The following is a 10,589-nucleotide window of genomic DNA, read 5'->3' as shown; positions in this document are numbered from 1 at the left end:
ACTGAATAGTGGAAACATGACAATACAACCCAAAACACGTGTTTGTTAAAATTGATGCAATTTACGAATAGGTTATTAATGATTGGCATACCACAATAATAGAAGCTAATGTGATTAATTTAAATATATGAAGAAGGTTGTGAAATAAATCTCATCTACAAATTCTGATGTATTCTAAACGTTTCATATATATGTTTTAGTATTAAAAATTTTTACGAATTAAGAATTAATCACATCATTTAATTATTAGTGTATGGTAGTTATCTCCCCTGACAGAGGATGGTAGTTATTCCCCCATAATTGGAGAGATGGGGTTTAACGTCCACTCTACACAAACTAGGTCATCTCGGGACTAACATATGGTTTTAATTTTATTTACATAATTCGCTTGCGCGTAGGGGTCTTTAGCAGTGGGAGGTAACCGGAGGACACGGAGAAAACCCACGAGGTTGGACAGGCGACCCTACTCCTTGCCACGTACAACCGGGGATTCGAAACCACGCCAGTCGACTCAATGACAGACTTTATGATACAGCGCGCGCACGCTAACCATTCAGCAACCCCTCCCCCATAATTGGCAGTTATCTTGGAGCCACGGTGGCTAGGTGGTTAAGACGCTGGCTAGTTAGCCTGGAGGTCCGGTGTTCGATCCCTGCATTGGCCGAGAAAGTTCATCCTGATTTTCCGACGTGATTTCCCCTTGTCAGTGGTGCAGAACGGAGGGCCTGACATGGACAGCTGTCTAGTCCCTCGGATGAGACGGAAAACCGAGGTCCCGTGTATACATTAGAATGCACGTCACAGATCCCTTGGCAGTTGGAATTCGATATAAGAATAAGAATAAGAATAAAGTTATTGCAGTAATATAGATCAGAGACCAAACGTTACAAGTTTGAATCAACTAGAAAATGATATGTACAAATATATTTTAAAAGGTGCGATTCATTACAAAAATTATTAATTGTTGACAATTGGAGGTTTATATACAATTCTGATATAAGTTTTTTATTGGTTTTTTTTAAAACGAGTGTTTGTGTTAATCAATTTCAAAATATCTGTATAAATAAGTATAATTCTGTAGTTGCAATTGAGTAGGCTATATTTACAAATAATCAACTGGGACGGACATAATTATTTACAGCAATTTATATATGATACTTGGTGACCCTTTCTATATAATGGGAGATGAATAATAATATACAAGGATCGCTAGAATTATAAAGGTTTAGGAAGTTACAACGACTGATATTTGCCAAATGTACACGTTCAAAACATACATCTCTGATGTTCTTCGTTTCTACGCATTCAAACATAAAATGAAATAAATCTTCATCACATTGATGGCATAATGGACATAATGGAAAAGTAGTTTGATTCCGTCTATGCAAATTCAAACATGTTGGTAATAGATTTAGCCTAAATTTTCTAATATTTCTCCTGTGTTTTAATTGAATGTTCGACAATAAATAAGATTCCTGAACTAGATTTATTTTGAATTCGCAATAATCTGTTAAACTTTCGCTTTCTGATAATTTAGCTGACCATTCTTGTAAGTATCTGATAATCGTAACTTAATTTGACTTATAAACATGTTAAAATTGCCGATCATTTCAGTATCAAAAACATAACCAAATCCTAAGGAATATAACATAATTCTGACCTTTGTCACCCAACTAACCCTGTCGGCTTTGTCTAATTGTTTTAACATAAGAAATACTTGTTTAGGATAACGATCTATGGGCATACGCAATAGTTTACACCAATATTTAATACAACACAAAGTATAATATATGCTTAATCTGTGTCTTCCACATTCCCCAAGTGTTCCAGCGTTTGGGGAACTCTTATGATTTCCTAAAATGTACTTGCAAAAGTTGTTATGGACCTTTTCAATTTCGTGCCGATATTGAAAACCCCACAACTCGGCTCCATAGATGAGGACAGGTTTTATAACATGATCAAAAATTTTGAAACACAGGTTGACATCTAAATATTTCGTCTTTCTAATTAAACTTCTTATAGGTATCAAGGCCTTCTCCGCTTTAATTGATAAATATTAGGCCCAGATAGTTATAATAAGTTACAGTTTATATTTGTTGATTATTCAAGAACCATTTCTCATTTTGCTTTATTACACCACCGTTTCTAAAAACAATTATTTTGGTTTTATCTCGATTTACTTTAAGATTAAACTTTGAACAAAATTTCTCTAACAAATTAATTTTAAATTGTAAATCCCCAACTGAATCAGAGAACAATGACACGTCGTCAGCATATAATAACGAAGCAATTTCTGGTGCTTCTGGAATGATAACTATACCCCTGCAGTTTGAAGAATTTAGCATCTCAACAAGATTGTTAATATATAAACAAAATAACAATGGGCTTAAAATACATCCTTGCCTTACACCGGAATCACAATTAAACGATCGTGTTACATAAGAATCAAGTTTTACACAGGAGGTAACAGATTTATACATAGAAGTTAATGTAGCATACATTTTCCCATGGAGACCTTTATTTATTAATACAGATAGTTTAATTCTGCTTTAACAATCATATGCCTTACAGAAGTCAACGTATAATACAAATAGCCTCCCTTTGGATTTGGATAGATATTTTTGTACCAGACCCTGTGTTTCTGACCAACTTTTAAGCCTCGAGTTTAGTACTGAAGCATATAGTTTACCAATGCTATCTAACAACGAAATTCCTCTGTAATTATTCGGTTCAGACTTAGAACCTTTTTTATGCAATGGGGTTATCAGTGCTTTGGACCATGAAGTCGGAAAATACCCAGAGTCAAAGATATTATTAAATAACAAAGTAAGAATGGGCATGAACTGTTCCGAGCAGGCTTTTATGAAATCGATAACCAACCCATCAGGACCGGGGGAGGTGCCAGATTTGCCCCCTTTGAGACATTTACTAACTTCAAATTCCGAAATCACACAATTTAATAATAAGTCGCTTACACATGTTTGATCATTACAAATATTCTCGAATGATTCCACGACTTGGGAAGCTTCATGCGAAAAAGAATCATCAACTATATCGACTAATGGATTAAGTAAATTTTCGAAATACTTAGCCCATTGTACCGGGGAAATACCACGATTGATGAAATCCCTTGGTTTCCAACTTTTAAGTGTTTTCGAAAATTTATTCGGATCAGATAAGTTCTGAAGAAGTTGATCATTGCGATCCTTTTCAAATGAAGCTTTCTTACTTTTACAAAGATTTTTAAATTCATATTTCTGGTCTTTATAATCAGAAAGGTGCTGTGAATTATTTGTTGTTCTAAACAATTTTAAAGCAGTGTACTTTTCGGTTTTTAAATTTAAACATTGGTGATCAAACCATGGGGGTTGGTACTTGTCGGAATGTCTCGTGTTACCAGACGGTTTAACAATACAACCCTGAGCAAAGGAGTAAATAAAGGATTCAAAAAGCGTTAGCGCATTGTCAGCACTGCTTTGCAATAGAATTGGGAACTTTAACTTAAGATTGTCAATATTCCTGGCAACATTATCTTTATAAGTCGCAGCTTGTTTATCTTTCCAAATTAGTTTGGAATAAGGGAGAGTATTATCATCGAAACAATATTTAGAGTCGTTTTGGGCTATATAGTATGATAATGAACAAATGAGGGGTAGATGATCCGACTCAGTTCTACAGTCTACACGGAAGGATCGAATCAGCTTATAAATATCGGTCGACACCAAGACATAATCCACCACGGAAGCACCATTGTGTTTAACACACGTAAATTCACCCGCTGGGCCATCTGCACTTCTCCCATTAACAATGTGTAGATTAAATGTAGAACATAACCTTAAAAGGTCTCTGCCAAAATTGTTTAGTTCCTTGTCTTTTGAATTTCGGGGTATACAGAAATCGTCGTATTTATATTCGGCTTCTTCTAGACCTGGAAGATAGACCGTGGAATCGTCCAATATACAGTCACTAAGTCTAGCATTTCCAGTTCTCGAATTAAAGTCACCAGTTAGTAGAACATCACAATTAGGATAATCAGCATGTATTTGTACTAATTTCTCTTCTAAACCACCAATACCATCTTCATTTACACGAACAGGCGAGTTTTCTGGGACTATGTATACCACTCCAAATATGAAAGGACTGCCAGTTATATTTCCATTAAACTTGAAGAAGATTGATTCATTAAAGTGGTCGTAAATGCGTGAAATACCAGTACTGCAAAATGTTGCTTTATCAACAAGGACAATAACACCACCACGATGCTTGTCGTCACTACGAATACAATTAAATGCCTTGAAATTTGGAAACAAATTTGAAAGATCTATATCACCACACCAGGTTTCTAATAGACAAATAATATTGAATTTGCAAATATACTTTATGAAATCTGGATATATTAGCTTACTTTTTAAGCCGTTAACGTTCCAAGTAACAAAACTGATACTTTTTGAGTTGTTGGTTTTATCCGTCCGCCATGTTGGCTGCTAATCTCGGAATCCAACTTTTGATAATTCTTGCGTGTCCATATTAATTGAAAATACATCATTGTTAATAACAAGTTTGTCGTTCCTAAGAAATGCCCGCTTATTGGCGTCCTTTGCTTCTGTTAAATGAGGTATCAAAGCTTTTCTTATTTCACGAACACGTTTTGAGAAGTCTTCAGAAACTTTGATATGTGAATCTTTAAATTGTTTTCTAGCTGACTGTAGGATTAAATCTCTGTCTCTCAGCTTGTTAAACACAACTAGTATCGGTCGTACTCTTTCTTTGTTTCGTTTGCCAAGTCTGAATATACGCTCAATATTAATCTCTGAATCAGTGCTCACGCCTGGTAGATCGGACAAAACAACATCTTTGATTAACTGCTCACATTCACCTGGAGTTTCAATCTCACGTTCTTTCTCTTTTATTCCATAAAAAATCAAATTATGCTCCTTTCTTCTGTTTTCACTTTCATCAAGTCTTTGCTTAATTCTTTCATTCTCTGTTTTCAGTTGTTCAATATCTTGTTTAATATTTGTCACCTCCTCTTTAATATTCATTTCACGAACTTCTGACCTCAATTGTGTAATTTCATCTCTGATGCCATGCAAGAGAGTTGTCAATTCATTGGTATGGGGTTGGTTCTGGTCTCCGGTAGGGTATATCACTTCCCCAGTTCTGGAAATAGTGCCCTGTCTAGTGCTGGGCCCAGGGTTTGATTCGATATCTCCACATAACACTAATAACATTGAAAATATCACAAAAACCGACAGAGTCAAGCTTGAACTTTTAATTATTGGTGACTTACATTTTACAGAGGCAGTTTTGTGATGATAGGATCCTATAATAATTCTCCATGCTGCTAGATCGATAAACATGATTAAAGAGATTGTTGAATATTCCGGTAGATATGTTAGGAAGTCCTTTAAATAAATAGTGTTCGGTCAAGCGCGGAGAGGTTCACACACACGTCTTATCTCTACGAACACAGTATAACCATTGATATAAGAGTAGGCGATAGTGCCGCTGCCCGGGCAAAATTTCCCTCATAGCACACTTTTTTGGCTTATGCCCGTCTTCATTAGCCCAGTATAGGATCAGAACAGTAGGACGTTAAAGCCCATTTCATTCATTCATTCCCTCATAGTGGATGATAGTTATTCCCCCATAATTGGATGCAGACCACAATTAAATTTTACCAACTCACCTTGTAGTTCGTCTATTTATAGCAATTCTCTCTGTCTCTTTTCTCCCCTTTTGCATGCCCATTTTTGTTGATTTTTTTGTCTAGAATGGACGAAAAGGGGAGGGTTTGAATTAACATATTCTGCCAGGTTTTGGTAAATATAACGGGGTTATCAGGTTGGCTACAGTGATATGTACGGCAACTAGTTACATGTTTTAATATGCTTCTTCAAATTTGTGTATCTCAACCTTATACAAATTTAAGTGCAAAGACTTGACAATTTGTTGCTCTGTCTGTAGTGAAAAGCATTCAGTCCAATGAAAATTTGGGGGAAAGCTGGAGGTGGGCAAAGAGGCCAGAATTAACATTGAAGTCAATGAGAAAATTAATGGCGGTCTGCCTCCAATTCAGTATGGTAATTATCTCCCCTGATAGTGTATAGGTATAGCACACCAAACGGATCAGCAGTAATTATTGGCTGGACTTCTACTACTACCGAAAGAGATGAAATCGGGGAGAGTTAATTAACTCCTATTATCATGTTTTGTTCTTCTACAAATTAAATTCTTAGTTTTTAAATCATTAAGGAAAATATAATGTGTTGGAAGTATATTTGGATAAAAATATTTCCTATTTGGTGTATATGAAATAGTACGCGAAAGTGTAAAATAAGTAAAAGACACACGTTATGTCCGGACCAGTTTGTGTTACTACATGTATACTTATACTGCATCTGACATTAAAGACCAGTAATCTTGTACAGGGTTAATACAGTAGAAGGCATTGGTATAACCGCTGGTGAATCAGTTGACATCGTACACATATTACCATTCATTTTCCACATTCACTTTTATGTCATTTCTAGTCTCTTTACACGTCTCTATCCTTTCCCTAATTTTCATTTTCATTTTATTTTGAACACTTATACTTAGAGAGCAACACGTGGCAACCGCAGTTGGTATCGTTGAAATGTAGGGCGGGTAGTTACAATCTAATTCACATCACATCCTCTTTATGATAACAATCAGTCAGACAGAAGCATATATTCTCTGTTAAATGACATAAACAACATTTCTTTCCGAATCACCCAAAACAACATATTATGTTGTGGGTATGCAGTCCTTCTAGAACACCCCTAAACAAAGACGTTTAATCTTTTAATTCGTACTAAAGAATTGTTAATTTATATTTGATCTCTCATGTTCCGATGATTCCGCCACTATTGAGTCTGACATAATCTACATGTACGTAAATCATCTACAGTTCCCGACTACAAGTTTACCCGTCGCCTTAAACATACATTATGCAAGAGATAAATCTGTCAATTGCAGGTCTTTCTTTAGGCTTGAAATGTTTTCTAAATTATTAATTAGACAGTACGGTAGTTGAAATTATTGCACACGTCTTTTCAAACCTTCAAAGGCTAATATCTTCGCTCGCAATAGAGTAATTTAAATGAAATATTCAAATTATTCATTTTACATGATCTGTTTTCGAACTATTATAGCAAGAATGGCTAGCTCTTTATCTAAATCTTACATAATGTATCTTTAATTGAGGTTAATTTGAGATTTTTATTTTACGCTTTGAAGACAGGAGATAAAAGACGCCGCCTTCATGCATGGGTGTTTAAAAAATAAATATCACTTTGGCGTAGGCGGACTTTAAATAATAATAAAACTCGTGTCAATATGTATATCAATATTGAAATTACACACAATCGGAACACATCGTAAAATTCTGTATCGCAAAAATATTATTCTCCAATACAGTGATATATATGTATAACTCAGAATATCCGAAAAGAAATCTCAGCCTAATTTCTGGCTCTATTTTAACACCAGGTTAATTGGTTGTTTAAATCAATATTTTAAAAGGAAGATAAACCAATCACCCTCTTCTTAAAATATTTAATTCAATGGGTAAAAGATCTCCATTACAGAAATTCCAAACAATTAATTTGTGTCTGTAATTTTTCAACTGCTTCTAAAAGGTGGTTTTGGCATCCACAAACTGCCTGATATGGTATTTGTGAACAAAAGTTTTCTAGCGAGACTCCATCAGATGAAAGAGTTATAAAGTAACTTGCCGTCGATATATAAACTAAATTAAAGAAAGGCACCAAATTTAACGGCTAGCGCTTTCTATTCGCACTGAACGTCTTCGGACCATTTTTATTTATTAAAGATGACGTAGAACAATAGACGCAACGCCATGACGTTACAATAAATAATATCAAACAACATAATAATATATTTCTACATTTAGTAATTAATCAATAAAAATATAATTATTTGATCTCTTACTATAATGTCTGTTTAGGTAATTCTGGTTTGTACTTTCTGGTGAAATAGTTTTCTTTACATTCAAATAAATCATTACTTAAAAAATTCAATTTGTACAAGGGAAATACTATCATAATTGTATTATTATGTGATGAAATATAAGAAACCGAGGACTTTTGTGCAGAAGATATTCTCTTCGTCGAAGACCACCATTAAGTTCCTGTTTTGTTTCTAATTTTAACCCACAAAAATTGCAGATACCAACCATGCTGGTATTAGGTAAAGCTAACAACTTGGAAATTCCTTATTTGTAAAATATAAAGCATTTATAAATGATATCCATGTAGAATGAAATGGGGCTTAACGTCCTACTGTGCAAATGAAAATGAAATACAATGGGATGTAATGTCCGATTGGTCTAACGAAGATGGACATACGCCAAACAATGTGTTATGCCTAGCGGTCTTTTTACGTGCACACCAATATGTATACGATGCGTGGGTTTTTCTTCCAAGCTGAATGTTCAGTGTAGAAGACGCTGGCCAATGTTCAAGGCGAATCTAAGCATTTACACTTTTATTAATTTCAATTATAGCTCCCGTAGAAGCCGGCAAAAATTGCGCATGCCGACCATTAGGTCGTCAGCGCGGGGTATTGGGTATAGTTTTCAACTAGCAATAACCACGCCTCGGAAATTCCTCACTGGCTATGGTACCGCCACTGCGCAAAGCTAACGGAGTTTGGCAATCACGGGATACAGTAGAAAACGTATGTTTGTTAAAAATGATAAAACTTAAGAATATGTGATTAAAACTTCGCATAAGACAGTAATATTAATTTAGGTGATTAATTTACATATATAAAGTATTTAGATAAATAAAACTCATCTACTGATTCTGATATAATCTAAACGTGTGATACTTTTGTAGTAGTTAAACTGCTGGCAAATTAACTATTTATTTAATCATTCATCGATGTATTTTACTAGTAATCTCCCCTAATAGCGAATATCACCCCTAATAGCGTAGTTATCTTCCCCGATCACTCACGAGTGTAGTTATCTCCCCCGACCATTCGATAGTGTTGTTACCTTCCCTGATAATGAAGGTCTGAAAACCAAACCGATCAGCAGTAAATATTCGCTTGTCCGTTACTCCAACTAAGAGGGATGGCATCGGGAACACTTAATTAGCTCTCCAGCATTAACTTCTTTCCCGCTGCAAAGTAGTTCTAAAACAAAACATATTTTCTATGTAGTGTACATGGGTACATAACATGGTACGCGAAGGCGTAAAATGAGTAAAAGACACACGTTCTCTCCGGACCAGATTGTGTAACTATTTCATATATCAAACGTATATCTATACCGCACGTGATGATTCCTTCGAAGACGAAAAGTTGTACTAATGAATTTTTTGATCTTTAATGTCTCATGTTCCTATCATTCAGACTCTATTGTGCTTGACATAATCTACATGTACGTTAATCACCTACAGATCCTGACTACAAGTTGCCCGTCGCCTTAATTGAGGTTAATTTGAGGTTGCATTTTACGTGTTGAAAACATGAGATCAAAAACACCGCCTTCTTGTATAGGTGTATATAACTCGTCTTCAGAAAATTATGTATCTTTATCATTATACATCCAACCATTGTCATTATTTATATCAATATTGAAATTAAAAACAATCGGAACGCATCGTACAATTCCGTATCGAAAAAATATTATCCTCCAGCACAAAGATTTGTATAACTAAGAATATCAGAAAATATAAATCCCAGCCTTATTGTTGGCTCCATTTTAACACCAAGTTAATCGTTCATTTAAATCAATATTTTAAAACACATAAACCAATCACCCCCTTCTTGAAACAATATTTAATTCAATGGACAAATAATTTCCACTTCTGAAATGAAAGTTTTGTTATATTATTTACATTTGGTCTTTTAGATCAGAAATGTTTTCAACACTCCTCATATCACTACACAACATTGGGCGAAAATTCCAAACAAAATATTATTTTATACTTTGAAGTGAAATTATTTCTTAAGTACTACATCCACTGATACGTAAACAATCAATTTGTTGTATTTTAAAATGTGAATCACTGTGGAAGGAATATATAAATTGCAGTGTTTACAAACCTAAATAAACAAATTTTAATACAAAGTTTCATCTATTGTTTAAATGGGTTTATGAATATAGAGTGAAGGTGTAAAGTGCTGCTGTAGATTGCAAACAACCTATTATAATTTTATCACATACCTGTAAGGTTGTTTTTAAATAAGAAGGGTGAATGTTGTTAATGTGTTAGAAAACTGATTTCAATGAAAAATCACACGTAAACTTACTGTATTGATTATTTTTTAAATGTAGGAGAATGTTTTAATTTGTAATGATGATTTTAAAAAGAATTAACAATCATAACACCCCTGGCTATAAGAGAATTGGTAGATGTGCATCAATCAATCTGCTGTTGTCGGGATATTGAAGGGGCTGAACTATCCGGGACAGAATATCTTTGGAATGGACAAATAAGCGGTTTGGAAGAATACGGGTATCTAAGCGGAGTAGTATCAACTAAGAGATCTGGTTGATGTGCAGCAATCAATCTGCACAAGTTGTCGAGAATAAG

The 10,589-nt window shown here is 34.6% G+C and overlaps 1 non-coding gene across 1 annotated transcript; it reads right to left on the bottom strand.

Annotated features, from left to right (window-relative positions):
* Positions 1–8,548: 8,548 nt before the first annotated feature.
* Positions 8,549–8,685, bottom strand: LOC130014155 (U4 spliceosomal RNA). Its single transcript, XR_008789173.1, has one exon. It is a non-coding gene; the product is annotated as a U4 spliceosomal RNA (small nuclear RNA).
* Between the last annotated feature and the right edge of the window lie 1,904 nt (positions 8,686–10,589).

This window comes from Patella vulgata, chromosome 8, assembly GCF_932274485.2.
Source record: "Patella vulgata chromosome 8, xgPatVulg1.2, whole genome shotgun sequence".
Taxonomy (NCBI): Eukaryota; Metazoa; Mollusca; class Gastropoda; family Patellidae; genus Patella; species Patella vulgata.
The sequence above is the reverse complement of the archived record's forward strand: the minus strand, read 5'-3'. Positions and strand labels throughout refer to the sequence as shown.